At 30.5% G+C, this 14,709-nt stretch overlaps 1 long non-coding RNA gene across 1 annotated transcript; it reads left to right on the top strand.

Annotated features, from left to right (window-relative positions):
* The first annotated feature begins 3,107 nt into the window (after positions 1 to 3,107).
* On the top strand, positions 3,108 to 4,187 carry LOC128165303 (uncharacterized). Its single transcript, XR_008241043.1, has 3 exons — positions 3,108 to 3,198; positions 3,628 to 3,673; positions 3,916 to 4,187. It is a non-coding gene; the product is annotated as an uncharacterized LOC128165303 (long non-coding RNA).
* Positions 4,188 to 14,709: the final 10,522 nt, after the last annotated feature.

Below are 14,709 nucleotides of genomic sequence, written 5' to 3'. Positions count from 1 at the left end.
CCGACATTTTTGGCTGTTTTAATTGTTTGTTCCTTTTACAGTTTGTTGTACGAGCCCTTTATGAAAGAAGTCCCCCCCCCCACCAGAACGTGACAATATAATTAAAGCACTATTCGCTCGAAAGCCAATATTCACTGAAGATCAGTAATTTTTTCACTTTTAAGGTGAGTGCTAACACCAACCTTTTATTTTTTTATCGTTTGAATATCACTTTCAATCACGACTTCTCTGCTTTAAGAATGTTAAAATTTCTCAACTTTTTAAGTACAATATTTGTGCTTTTATATGAAAATTGAAAATCTGTTCTGGTTGCAAGTAAGATGCAACAGAGTATCAAAGCATCAATCTTACAGTGTGGTTTCCTTTCAGAACAGTTTGATATATATAGAGGATGTAGACAGGGGGATCCTATTGCTCCATATTTATTTATTCTATGTGCAGAAATTTTAGCAATTCTAATAAAACAAAATACAAATATCAAAGGTATTGTGGTTAATAGTAAGGAACATAAGATTATCCAATATGCAGATGACACGACTTTAGTACTTGATGGTTCACCAAATTCACTTTTTGCTGCACTTGACACTGTAAATTTTTTTTCTACTTTCTCATGACTAAAGATCAACAGCTCGAAAACAAAAATTGTTTGGATTGGTGCTAAAAAATTTTCTAAGCAAGTATATCACCATACTAGTTGGAAACTAGTGTGGGGATGTACAACATTTAGTTTATTGGGATTAGAATTTTCTGTAGATTTGGAAAAAATAGTTAACCTAAATTATGATATCCAAATACCAAAAATTAAAGCTATGATACAACAGTGGAACAGGAGAATACTTACTCCCATTGGTCAAGTCACTGTAGCCAAAACATTACTTTATCCAAAGCTTAACCATCTTTTTATTTCTCTCCCAAATCCCGATAAAGAAACTTTATCTTTTTAAGTAATATTTTCTATGAATTTGTATGGAATTCAAAGATTGACAAAGTGAAGAGACAAATTATCACCCAAGATTATTTAAAAGGGGGATTTAAAAAGCTAGAAATTAACAATTTTTTAAGTCATTAAAATGCTCCTGGATTAGGAAACTTTTTAAAGATAAGAAACCATGGATGGACATCTTTTTTGAAATCCATGGCAATAAGGTTACAAAAAATATGCTTGATTTTGGTGACAAATATATGCATAATATTGTGAAACATAGTAATGTTTTCTGGAAAAATGTATTTCAGTCATACTTAACAATATTTCAAGCTTCGGATAACATGCTATTTAAGCAAAAAGTCTTTTCTATGCCAGTTTGGTACAATACAAATATATGTGTTGGTAATAAAACAATTTATGTAAAATTGTGGTATGAACATGGTGTAAAAATAGTTAGTGACTTTTTGAATAATGATTGAACTTTTCTATCACAACATGATTTTGAAAAGCAATTTAGCTTGACAAATATTTGTACCATGCAATTTAATAGTGTTATCAGTGCAATTTCAAAGTTTTTCAAGACCATGTCAGTTAATAGATCTGATGTGAGTAAAGATTTTTCACCATTTATTCCTTTTTATTTTGAATATATACTGATGAATGAAAAATGTTCCAAAGTTTTGTATCAACTCATTAATAGTAAAGATATTGTTCCCAAGGCAATTCAAAAATGGAACACTGAACTATCACTTCACTTAGATATTAATGACTCTGTGAAAGATTTTCTTAAAGTTTGTTTTAAAACAACTACTGATACTTCAATACAGTGGCTACAATACAGAATTCTTCACAGAATTCTTCCAACAAACTATTATTTGAAAAAGATTAATGTTATTTCATATGATGTATGTGCTTTTTGTAAGGAAAATGTGGAAACAACTCACCACGTATTTATGACATGTTCAGAAATACCTCCTATATGGAATAATCTTAGTATGTATATTTATAGAAAAACTTCAAATAGAGTTGGCTTTAATGTTAAAATTGTACTATTTGGTGAACTTCCATTCAGTGGTTACAACAAAGTAGTTAATTTTATAATTCTGTACTCCAAGCAATACATTTTTAATTGTTCAAAACAAGACCAAAAACCTGACATTGTTGGAATGTTACATCATCTGTCATTCAAATATAAAGTTGAAAAATATATAGCTATCAAATCATGTGAGATTACAAAGTTTAATAAACTCTGGGTAAATTGGAAAAACATATTTGAGATATAATTTTAAATATGGTAAACAACTGTTCTATATATATATATATATATATATATATATATATATATATATATATATATATATATATATATATATATATATATTCTTTATGTTTGCTCTGAAGAGAATGTAGTGTGTAAGAGGGAGAAAGAGTGTGAAAGTGAAAATGCCAAAAAATTCTTATATATATTACCTTCTTTATGAAATCATATATGATTGTGAAAATGAAAACAAAAAAATGAATTATTAAATTATTAATTATTATTTTATAAAAAAATAAAAATAAAATTTGACCAAAATCGTGACCATGCCCTTAAAATGTGGTCTTTTATAATAAATACACAGTATCAATATCTAATGAATCATGAACAATAATGTCAATATGACATTTTATTTTATTTTTAAAGTAAAATGATTCATGAATATTAAAAAAAAAATCTTTTGTTCATATTTTTAAAACCTTTCAATTTAATTTCATTCTAAAATGTAATACACAAATATAATACTCGAGAAGGCAAGTTATTTTGTCATACCAAAATTACTTTAAATGAAATATGTTTATGTATGTATATTTTAGATGATATTCCGCGCAAGCGGGAAATAACACTTTACAAATTGATGAGGTTTGTATTTTTGTGCACATTTTTTTAATATAAACTGTCCCCGATTTTTTTTCTAGATTGTTTTTCTTATCCTTTAAAAAAAAATAAAATTGTAAAGCAACTGGCTTGATATTTAGAGGAGCGGACAGGGATGAAAATCTAAGCTGATATCAATTATAAGTGCCATGCCTAAAATTTTTGTTGCAGCTGAAAAAAAATACCGACATTTTTGGCTTTTTTAATTGTTTATTCCTTTTACAGTTTGTTGTACGAGCCCTTTATGAAAGAAGCCCCCCCCCCCCCCCCCCCCCCCCAGAACGTGACAATATAATTAAAGCACTATTCGCTCGAAAGCCAATATTCACTGAAGATCAGTAATTTTTTCACTTTTAAGGTGAGTGCTAACACCAACCTTTTATTTTTTTATCGTTTGAATATCACTTTCAATCACGACTTTTCTGCTTTAAGAATGTTAAAATTTCTCAACTTTTTAAGTAAAATATTTGTGCTTTTATATGAAAATTGAAAATCTGTTCTGGTTGCAAGTAGGATGCAACAGAGTTTAAAATGTGGTCTTTTATAATAAATACACAGTATAAATATCTAATGAATCATGACCAATGATGTCAATATGACATTTTATTTTATTTTTAAAGTAAAATGGTTCATGAATATTTAAAAAATCTTTTGTTCATATTTTTAAAACCTTTCAATTTAATTTCATTCTAAAATGTAATACACAAATATAATACTCGAGAAGGCAAGTTATTTTGTCATACCAAAATTACTTTAAATGAAATATGTTTATGTATGTATATTTTAGATGATATTCCGCGCAAGCGGGAAATAACACTTTACAAATTGATGAGGTTTGTATTTTTGTGCACATTTTTTTAATATTAACTGTCCCCGATTTTTTTTTCTAGATTGTTTTTCTTATCCTTTAAAAAAAAATAAAATTGTAAAGCAACTTGCTTGATAATTAGAGGAGCGGACAGGGATGAACATCTAAGCTGATATCAATTATAAGTGCCATGCCTAAAATTTTTGTTGCAGCTGAAAAAAAAATACCGACATTTTTAGCTTTTTTAATTGTTTATTCCTTTTACAGTTTGTTGTACGAGCCCTTTATGAAAGAAGCCCCCCAGAACGTGACAATATAATTATAGCACTATTCGCTCGAAAGCTAATATTCACTGAAGATCAGTAATTTTTTCACTTTTAAGGTGAGTGCTAACACCAACCTTTTATTTTTTTATCGTTTGAATATCACTTTCAATCACGACTTTTCTGCTTTAAGAATGTTAAAATTTCTCAACTTTTTAAGTACAATATTTGTGCTTTTATATGAAAATTGAAAATCTGTTCTGGTTGCAAGTAGGATGCAACAGAGTTTAAAATGTGGTCTTTTATAATAAATACACAGTATAAATATCTAATGAATCATGACCAATGATGTCAATATGACATTTTATTTTATTTTTAAAGTAAAATGATTCATGAATATTAAAAAATCTTTTGTTCATATTTTTAAAACCTTTCAATTTAATTTCATTCTAAAATGTAATACACAAATATAATACTCGAGAAGGCAAGTTATTTTGTCACACCAAAATTACTTTAAATGAAATATGTTTATGTATGTATATTTTAGATGATATTCCGCGCAAGCGGGAAATAACACTTTACAAATTGATGAGGATTGTATTTTTGTGCACATTTTTTTAATATAAACTGTCCCCAATTTTTTTTTCTAGATTGTTTTTCTTATCCTTTAAAAAAAATAAAATCGTAAAGCAACTGGCTTGATATTTAGAAGGGCGGACAGGGATGAAAATCTTAGCTGATTTCAATTATAAGTGCCATGCCTAAAATTTTAGTTGAAGCTGAAAAAAATACCGACATTTTTGGCTTTTTTAATTGTTTATTCCGTTTGCAGTTTGCTGTTGCAATTGAAAATATTTCATTTTTGCATTATCTGTTTCATTAAGAGGGTTCGATGGTGATAGCCATTTCTTGACTGTATTGATTTCCTTTAGAAGAAGAGCTATACAAAACAATCTAGGAAAATATCAAAATTTAAAAGGCAAAATATATGAAATTTTTCTTTACTATATAATGTATAGTTTATAGTTAAACAATTAAATCATACTTTTAAGTTTTAGGTATATTTGATGGTTACTTTGTTGATCATCCAGCCCCCTTACAAATCACAACCACCAATGACATAGATTTACATGCCCAAGGATTTTTTTTCTTCAAAATGGTGAGGGATATGTAATGCATCGTATCTCTTTTCTAGATTTAATTCTTATATGTCAATTTTCACTTTTATTTTTAACAGTCCAAAATAAAGATTTATATATGTAAAGTACAATATAAAAGCGTGCTTTGAAAACAATAAATGGGAGAGGTGGTTGACAATCCCCCCTTCCTTCTGAAGGAACGTCCCCGTTTTATGCGTACATCGTTTAATATTTACATTTTCAACTGTCTTTGTCTGTGATAACATTACGAATCAAGTTTGAACCATGAAACACACTAACTTCATTAAACATGAGTGACACAAAATGGGCGTGTCTTATAGTCTAACCGAAAAACGGTATTGGCTGCGCCGCGTAGTAATACATAGCATGTGCTACATATAAAATACTGGAATCATAATAATGTTGTTTTAAAGTGTACAAATTGGAAATAATAATAAATAATAATAAATAAAAATAATTTATCATAAAGCCTTTCGGGCTTTATTGGATTTGACCACGCCCGACCGTAATTATCACCTCATAATACTAAAAGAATGATTCCTTATTCTTTAATTCATATAGGCTACATGACAGAAGTATCAACGAAGGAATTACCCATTATCTGGTGTCGCAATGTCCTTTAGTGTCTTTGTATTGTGTCTGGTGTCTCTGTTACATAAACCTACTATATCAAAAGAAACAAAATGGTATCACTAGATACTAAATAAACGAACAATATAACTGAAAAAAAGTTTATGAAATCGCATTCCTTTTCATGCGTCTTTTTACAAACTTGCTTCCAGTCCAATTTTACCAAATGAACAGTAGATTGTAAGAAAGTTTTGTCTATGCATATAAAGATAAACGATGTCCCCATCAATTAAATCTACCCCCCCCCTTGCCCCCCCCAAAAATGATGATTAGTACATACTAGTGTACACTGTAGAGGCTTCACTTTAGGGATCTCTTTTTAAACATTTTCCAAACTATATCGCTTTCAATCACATGTAATCCCCCAATGTTTATTATTTCACAAATTATCGCGTCTATGCTCCAGGTTAACATTTTTTTCATAATTAAATGTCTCCGTTGGGGATCCCTTTCTGACCACTAAGCTCCATTTGAAAATGTTAAGTAGAAGCTTACTTTTAATATTGATTTATTATTTTTATACCCCTGTTCCGAAGTAGAAGGGGGTATACTGTTTTACCCTTGTGTATCTGTCTGTCTGTCCATCTGTTTGTCCGTCCCTCTGTTTGTCCGTAACAAAAATTTATGTTGCATATTTCTCAGCAACCATTCATTGCAGATGAAATTTTAACACACTATTTGATTAGTTATGCCATACGGTGGGATATATTTCTGTACCAATCGGACGTCAAATTCCTGTTAAATGACGACTTTAACTTTTTTAGCCTAAATTATCAAACAAATTTTCGTCAAAGCATGTGCTTGAAAGAGAGTGTTGCAAAACAGCGGGACTATTCCCTAACATAGAAAGGACCTTAACAGTTTAAATTTCCCTATCCCTTGAAGAGTCTTACGTATAAATTAAGACACATTGCGTAGACGACTATATTGTTCCGTTTGTAAGCGAAATACAGTGATACACAAACCTTTTCGGTCATTTTTATCGAACACGGCAAACACTAAGTACAGTTAGGAAGATGACCATATATTTTGAATTTTTATGTTTACATACATTAATTGATTTCAACTGTCCAGCGTATTTAAAGTATCATTCTTTGGAACTACATTATATAAACTTTCCAGATAAAATTCTACACTGCTTTATGTACTACGTTGCAAGCAAAAAAGAATTAAATCAAATTTTTCAAAACTTTAATCATTTCATTTTATCTGGGAAAATTAGCATAGGAACTGCAAGCCTTCTTTAAATACACCAGTTTTAGGCATGCAATTTGGTGAGATCTATTTTTGTACCTATCGGACGTCAACTTCCTGTCAAATGACGACTTCGTTTATTTTTAGCCTTTTCAAACAGATTTTCGACAAAGATTTCTCAGCAACTATTTATTGCAGATGCTTGAAATTTTAACACACTATTTGTTTAGGCATGCAATACACTGGGATTTAGTTTGGTACCAATCGGATGTCAGCTTCCTGTTTGATATCGACTTTGCTTATTTTGCAGATTAACATCAGAGCGGGGGTATCGTATTGGCTCACAGATATCTTGTTCAAATATTATCATAAATCAGGTGATTAAAACCTCTCTAAAAGATATATTCTTTATTATAATAAGAACAATCGCAACTTCTCGGGCCTCTCCGGCAGAGGTTGCGATAATAAATTTACAAGATTTCTTTTCATCAGCGGAAATGGCCGAGAAGTTACGATTGTTTAGAAGTGTTATTTTCGTAAGATACGAATGAATAAATAGGGAATGTCTGCATTCAGCAAGTAAAGGTTTCCTCCATCATATTTTCCGCAAAACTCATCTAAATCTATGTACATCACAACACTTTCTTTAGAGTTATCTTTAAGGTATAATTCAATGTGCAATTGAACTCATTCACCCGAACAATGACTCCTTTTAAGGTTTTAATAGTGTAACTAGATTTTGACCCATACGTGCACGGGTTGACAAATATGATATCGGGGATTTATGAAATATTCTGCAATTTTTTATTTTTTCATATTCTACATCCCCGTGGGGTCTCTGAAATAAATGGGAACGGCGCGTTTGATTTAAGAACTGTTAAATACAAGCTTGCTAATATATTGGTAAAATATGGCAGTTGTGATCTTCAACAATTAGAAAAAAGTTATTATTTACGGTATTTCCATGTTGAAAATTGCTTTTAAATAGAAGGCTATTTTTTATTCGTAGGGTTACAATCAACCCAAACTTCAATTTACCTTATAAACGGAAACCTTTTATTTGCAAAAGTTATATTATCTAGGTAACTCATTGGTTTTAAATCTAAAGAGTGCACCCGATATATGTTTATTCTTTAGGGTGGAATAACCCATTATCACAAAATGACTGACTTCTGATCGAACGTCCCAAACTCCAGGGGCATGACATTTATAATTTTGGTAGAGGGCTTCGTGGTCTACAGAATTATGGAGTCAGTGTGTGGGAGTAGAGAAAAAGATTTCGATCTTTTTTTTCTTTTTTTTAAGGATTTTACTGACGGTAACATGTAACTTTCTCCATAGCCGAGTGGATAAAGTGTCAGGCTTGTGATCCGTATATCTAGAGGTCGGATCCCGCAGGGGCTTTTGTTGTTACTTATTGAATTGCATTTTTTAGATACATAATCACATGTATATCATTTTTTATACCCAACCAGCAAATTTTTCGCTTATTTAAAATATGTACAGTTTATATATATTTATATCTTTCATAATCAAATATTTACATGTACCAAGTATAATTCCCTCTATTTCTTACGAAAACTTATAGTTAATTCATAGCTCTGTAGAAACAACCAGATTGAAATCGACACGCCCCGTTTATCGATTGGTCGAAATATACAGCGGCTGAAACTGACTACACTGGTTATGTATTTTTTCTGCAATGTCCATACTTTCATATCCCGAATGAATTACCAAAGAAAGCATTTTATTTTTTAAATAATTTGCTGTTAATTTGAGTGACCTTTTCCAGGTGTGTTATTCCACCTTAAATCCCTTTATTTAAACACACGAAAAAAAAAATCTACACTCAAAGTTTATTGTGCTAATTTTAACCTAAATTGACCAAGTGGTTAACTGGAAAAAGTAAAAAATATAAAAAAAAAACAAAATTTTGAAAATAACAGATAGACAGATGGAAGGGCGTCGGACATGATTTGATATAAAAAAAAAAAAAAAAAAAAGGAGAGAGGAAAAAACAGCTTTGTGTTTTGACTGTGAGAGCAAGTCCCGAGGCGTGACCGAAAGAAATATGAAGCTTGCTCAAGGGGAACTGGAATCTTGCTGATTCCCTCGGTGGTATATTTAGTCAGTTCAAAAGAGATGTGTATAATATGTATATGGAGACAATAGGTTCAAAGTTACGTTACATTGAAATACATGACAAAACGGGCTTTACCCCTGTTAATAGGCAGATAATTTGCATCATGGCCTTTCGCCTGAAGACAACGACTTTATTTTTACTTAACTGGTATTGTTTGATGCAGCAATAATACTGTTTGAATATGTCTGAATACAATCTTTTTAGAATTGCTTTGGGTCTTAGTCCATAAACTGCCATAAGGTCCTGTAGCATACATTCTAGCAACATGTGTAATTTCTGATGAATTTACGATTTTAAAACAGCATATTTAAGTTAAATAAATTCATTTCCAGTGTCTAGAATGCAAGACTTGGCATTTATAATGCTTAAACAAAATAATGACCAAACTTAAAGCAAGATACCGAGCGAAGCAGTTTATTGCTAAGTTAGAACCATTTTAACAAGAGCATGGACTTACGACCTATTCGTGTCAAATTTTAGTTTGATGTACAAGTAGACTCCTCCTATTCAGTTTTAGTCACTCAGTCATTGGCTTATAGATTTTAACAACGATACAAGCAGGACAGCTAGTGTGCAGTGACTGTATATTTCAGATATGTATATACGTTTTTTTTTTTAAATTAATTCTTAAAGCTTTTCATTGAATCGAATGGAAAATCTCAAGAACGCACCATCTATGTTGTTCAGTAAAAAAAAATCTATAAGGATTTGGCATTGCGAATAAAAAACTTTTAAAATAAAAAAGCTAGGGGATTTGTAATGCAAACTTTATGCTATTGTTAATAAAACAATACAATGTTGTATTTGGTGGTTCATAAGGGTATGTAGTAGGCGGGTAGTTAAACAAAAATACGTAACCTGCATCAGCACAGTAAATTTTACTTTTTGGAGTATCATGGGTACTTAAAAAAATATTCTTTACAGTACTTCCCTGAATTTGACAAAAGCACCCTGAGATCTTTTAAATTTACCGGCCACCAGGGGGCAGTTACCGTCTTCCCTGTTTGCGTCTTCTTGGAACACTTGATTTGAACAAAAATACCTTCAGTGGCTGTATGTTGAAACCGCATTCATTTCAACCAAAGAACATCCGTTTAATGCATAATCATTATATTTGCCATGACTGATAATGAAAAGCAACTAATAATGTTTAATGTGAACTTTCGTCTATTTCAGGTTTTTTTAATGATTGGAAAACCATAAATTAACCAGAAACGAAAAACTATTTTCAAGCGGCATGGTCACGATTTTGGTCGAATTTTAATTTTCTATTTTTATTTTCTTAATACTTTAGCAATGCATTTCTAACGATCAACCAAAATTTAAGTGGCGGTCGTAGAGTTACAAGCAATATACAGACCTAACAATTCTTTGTTATGTAAACAAGGTTCGTGCCATGTTTTTGTATACATACATGTAGGTTTAACATACCGGTATATGATTTGATTTTTCATCCTAGGGTAAGTTTTTCCCCAACCTTTTTCTAATGTCAAGTGCACAGCAATAGAATTGTTAGATTAAATGTGATACGACAATATTTATATGCATAAGATTTCATCAATTCGTGCCTTTTGGTGCACAGATGCCGCCCACGATTCAAGAAATAATTATAACCACCCCTTTAACATGCATTGGTATTCTTTGTTCTTTTTAATATGAAATTATTTAATGCTTGAGCAGTCGATAGACCCGAATATTTTTCCCGAGGTGCAGGGAACAGCTCAGTATGATCTATTGCCCGAGGCCAGTTAATTCTATTGACTGTTTAGGCATTAAATAATTGTTTCATTACCTAATTCCGTTTTTAGTATTTTGTGTTCACAATTATAAATAACATAAGGTTTTCATACCATTATGCATTCAGGTCATTGTTAATCAATGTCAAGATGATCTAAAAGATAAATTTTAAGAACAATAGTAAAATAAACATAATAAACTTATCTTTTAATCTTGTAGCAATTAAACTTTTTCTAAAATACGTTGCCGGTCCAATAGATCGCAGTCTATTGACCGGCGGTCTAATAGATCGCAGTCTATTGACCGGCTGTCCAATAGATCACAGTCTATTGACCGGCGGTCTAATAGATCGCAGTCTATTGACCGACAATCAATAGATCACTTTCAAATCTGAATACACATACAAAATAGACGAAAATATTTAATCTGTAATAAAACAACAAAGTCCCTTTGATTAGGTAATAAAATGGATTATCAACTGTGTCTAAACCAATCAGATTTCAGTATTTAACATGAAAGTATAATAAAGTTCATTGTCATTGTCATTGTCCCATGCCACTTTTTCCTTCTTCCAAAACTTCAAAAAAGTTTTTATCTGGTTGTCGTTACAAGCCCTTACAAGCTCAGCCACCAGTCAGTCCCTCAGAATTCTAACAAAATCAGCGCAGCCACAGGGCTAGACATTATACGGTTTAGACCATTCACCATAATTAAGATGTTGCTGAATTATATTCATATTTCATTTCATGAAATAATGAGTTGGTTTTTTTTACACTCATCCATGTTTATCACAGATTTTTTTTTTGAAAATAGTAAAATGATTATGTGCGGTGTTGAAACTACAATATAAAACTAGTTTTATTTTTTTATTTACACCTTTAAACCGATATCGTGACAGTACTGAAAGTAATAAGTGGGAGAACGCCGCCCGAGAAATTCTGCGGAATTTACGGAGGCTTTGTCAATATGGTCCAAGGTGTCATCACATAAAAAATATTAAAAAACAACCTTCGCACTTCGCAGGTTTAACAGGAATAACCTTTTTTTACTTCAGTTTCTACAATTCTCATTTATAGATTAAAACTGCCTTAAAAGTCACAATTTCGACGAGAAGATTCTCTTAATGTTTAAGCTACATGATATCTAAAATTGTTTTTAAAAATGTAGAAAAAATATTTGACACAAAAATAATTGCCTTTAATCGTCTGATGTCAGACTTGGCCGTCAGTGTTCTTAGCGTCAAGTGTAACTTCTTTTAAAATGAGTATGAAATATACTGTCTTTGATTAAAAAAGTTAAAAACTCTGACAAACATAAAGCATTTACGTAAATTTAAAATTTCCAAGTTAAGACTCCAAATTGAACAAAACAGATACAGGTATATCATAAAAAAAATTAGGGTGACTTTAGTTGATTTTTCTGTCTGCAAAAATTTAATCTTATCCGAAATTTCCGTCTCTGATGAAATAAAATTTTAAACATAAAGAAGATAGGGGAATAAGATAGATTACATGTGTATGCCCATTTGGTTCAGTCGTTAAAACAATTTCAATTTTTTTTTTCAATTAAGTTATTCTATGAGTTTACAAAAGGAAAATTTCTAATTATATTTAGTATAGAATATTTTAACAAAAGATAAGAAAAAATAGATCCTAAAGTGTTGATGGTATCGAACCGACAACCAAAAAACCCTAGTTCCATAAAGTTAAATGATGCCTGGTGCTCTTACCACTGACCATTTCAGTCACAACAAAGTGTGTTGTTTAAATGCTGTTTAAGACTATGGCCACGAATTTACGGACTTTTATTATTTTTCTAAAACGTTCAATTGTTGGGATACAAAATGACATTTTAAAAGTATAGTGGGTCATTTCTCCACGTTTTTGTGGATTGCAATCGGTTTGATTACCATTAAACCTTATTTAGACTATGAGAAAAATATGGAACTCAGACCCACTCTATAAAAAAAAAAGCATTGACGTTCTAAAATTGCCACTATTTGGAGGTTTTGACACGCATTCGCTTATGTAAATCAACCTTTTCTAAATATTTAACATTCTTAGGGTGTACAAACCGACGTTTTGTTGAATATACAATCTTTTCAATAGTTTTAAGAAAAATTATAAGATTTGTAGATATTTCAATATAACAGTATCTTATCTCCCCTCATAGAGGCAAATTCCACATATTTACATATCTTCTTTCTTTGAAACTGAGATTAATTTCTACATAAAAGACGAAGTATTTGTGTTCAATTTAAGAGCAATAACATGTAACTTTATGAAATGTTTAAACCGATTTATTTTTCTAAGTGTTCATTTTACATATGTATAATTACTTGATTTTTCTTTGAAATACTAATGTACGAATGTGACGACTTACTCATATTGCAGAATTTAAATGAAAAATAAAATATGCAAGGAAGGACAATATTTTGAAAGACATAAAGCATTATATCTCATCAATGAGCATTGTAAAATCACATACATGTATGAGGTTATATTTCTGAACTTCTTAAGAATACCCATACATTAAAAGAAAAGAATCGGTATTTTATATTCCTGTTTTCTAAGAATGACTTAATTCTCGAATTGAATTGTTGTTATCTGGATAAGTTCCCGAGGTTTATACTAGAATAAGTGTTAATGGAATAAAATTAAATTTGATCTCGCTATTTATTTTTACTTCACATATTCTCAGACAGTAATGTAACGATCTTGTAAATGTCTGGAATTTGAGATATGATTTCTTTCAATGATGCTTCATAACGAAAGCTTGGAAGCAACAACAGCAGATATCATAGTTTTCTAGGACACAAATGAAATACAAAAATGTATATTCTTATTGCCTAGAATTTATCTAAAAATGAAATATAGTATTTTCATCACCTTTACTTTGACATTAGATTGAACATAGGTATCGGAATTATTTCAGTAGGTTTTAAAGTGGAATGTCACATATTTTAAAGTACATTTTATGTGGAATTTCCCGTGATATAATGACATGTTCTGGTAGGTCTGCATTATTGATTCTATAAATTCATTTATATTATTAAAATGCCCAACCCAAAATGAAATGAGGTAGCGCATCATTGTTTCAATTAATTAGTATAAAAGTAAATTACACATTTCTTAAAGAAATCAGAAATCATTTTTAGTAATATGAAGTAATAATGGTGGTCGGAGTGTAAGCAAATCAAATTTGATAAAGCTAAAGGGGTTTTATAATATCCCAACTATAATTATCTTCCCACAAAATTATTCCTTCTTAACTATATTTACAATGTATATAATCTTCACGACTCGGAGGCTGAAATATGAATAATTAAAGCACCTTTTTTATAGAAAAAAAATATCTAAGAAATTAATAAAGTAAAAAAAATATGTAAAAAAAGATTGTATTTGTTTTGTCATATTATTCACATGGCGGGAAAATATTCAGCCAGTCTTTGTTTTTACTGATGGCACCCGGCCAATTTTTGTTCAATTTCGAATACTAGTACAGTTTGGTATTGATTCACAGCCAAGGTATTGTACTAAATAATTTAAATGGACATCAAAAAATAAACACAGATCCTACTTTTATTTACAACACATTTAATATTGGTTGTATAAAGCATTACCATTTCTGGGTTTTTTTAAAAAGATGATAACGAAAAATTATGTGTTAATGAGATCCGATGGCTGGAGTCTTGCGTTGCCTCATATTTGATCAATGCCAACAATCTAGATTATATTGTGCTTCAACTTTTTTACCAAAAAGTTGATTATTGGGAATCAAAATTTGTACAAATTTTAATTTCCAATAATCTAAATTTTTGTAAATGACACTATCATTAATTCAGTGCTTATGTTAAACAGGACCTCTTTAAATAAGTAAAAAAAAATTTACTTTTTCTCGAATTGCTAATGGGGCTGATAGACAAATGAGTCAA

Source organism: Crassostrea angulata, chromosome 10 (assembly GCF_025612915.1).
Source record: "Crassostrea angulata isolate pt1a10 chromosome 10, ASM2561291v2, whole genome shotgun sequence".
In the NCBI taxonomy this organism is placed as follows: Eukaryota; Metazoa; Mollusca; class Bivalvia; order Ostreida; family Ostreidae; genus Magallana; species Magallana angulata.
This window is presented reverse-complemented; position numbering and strand designations above follow the sequence as displayed.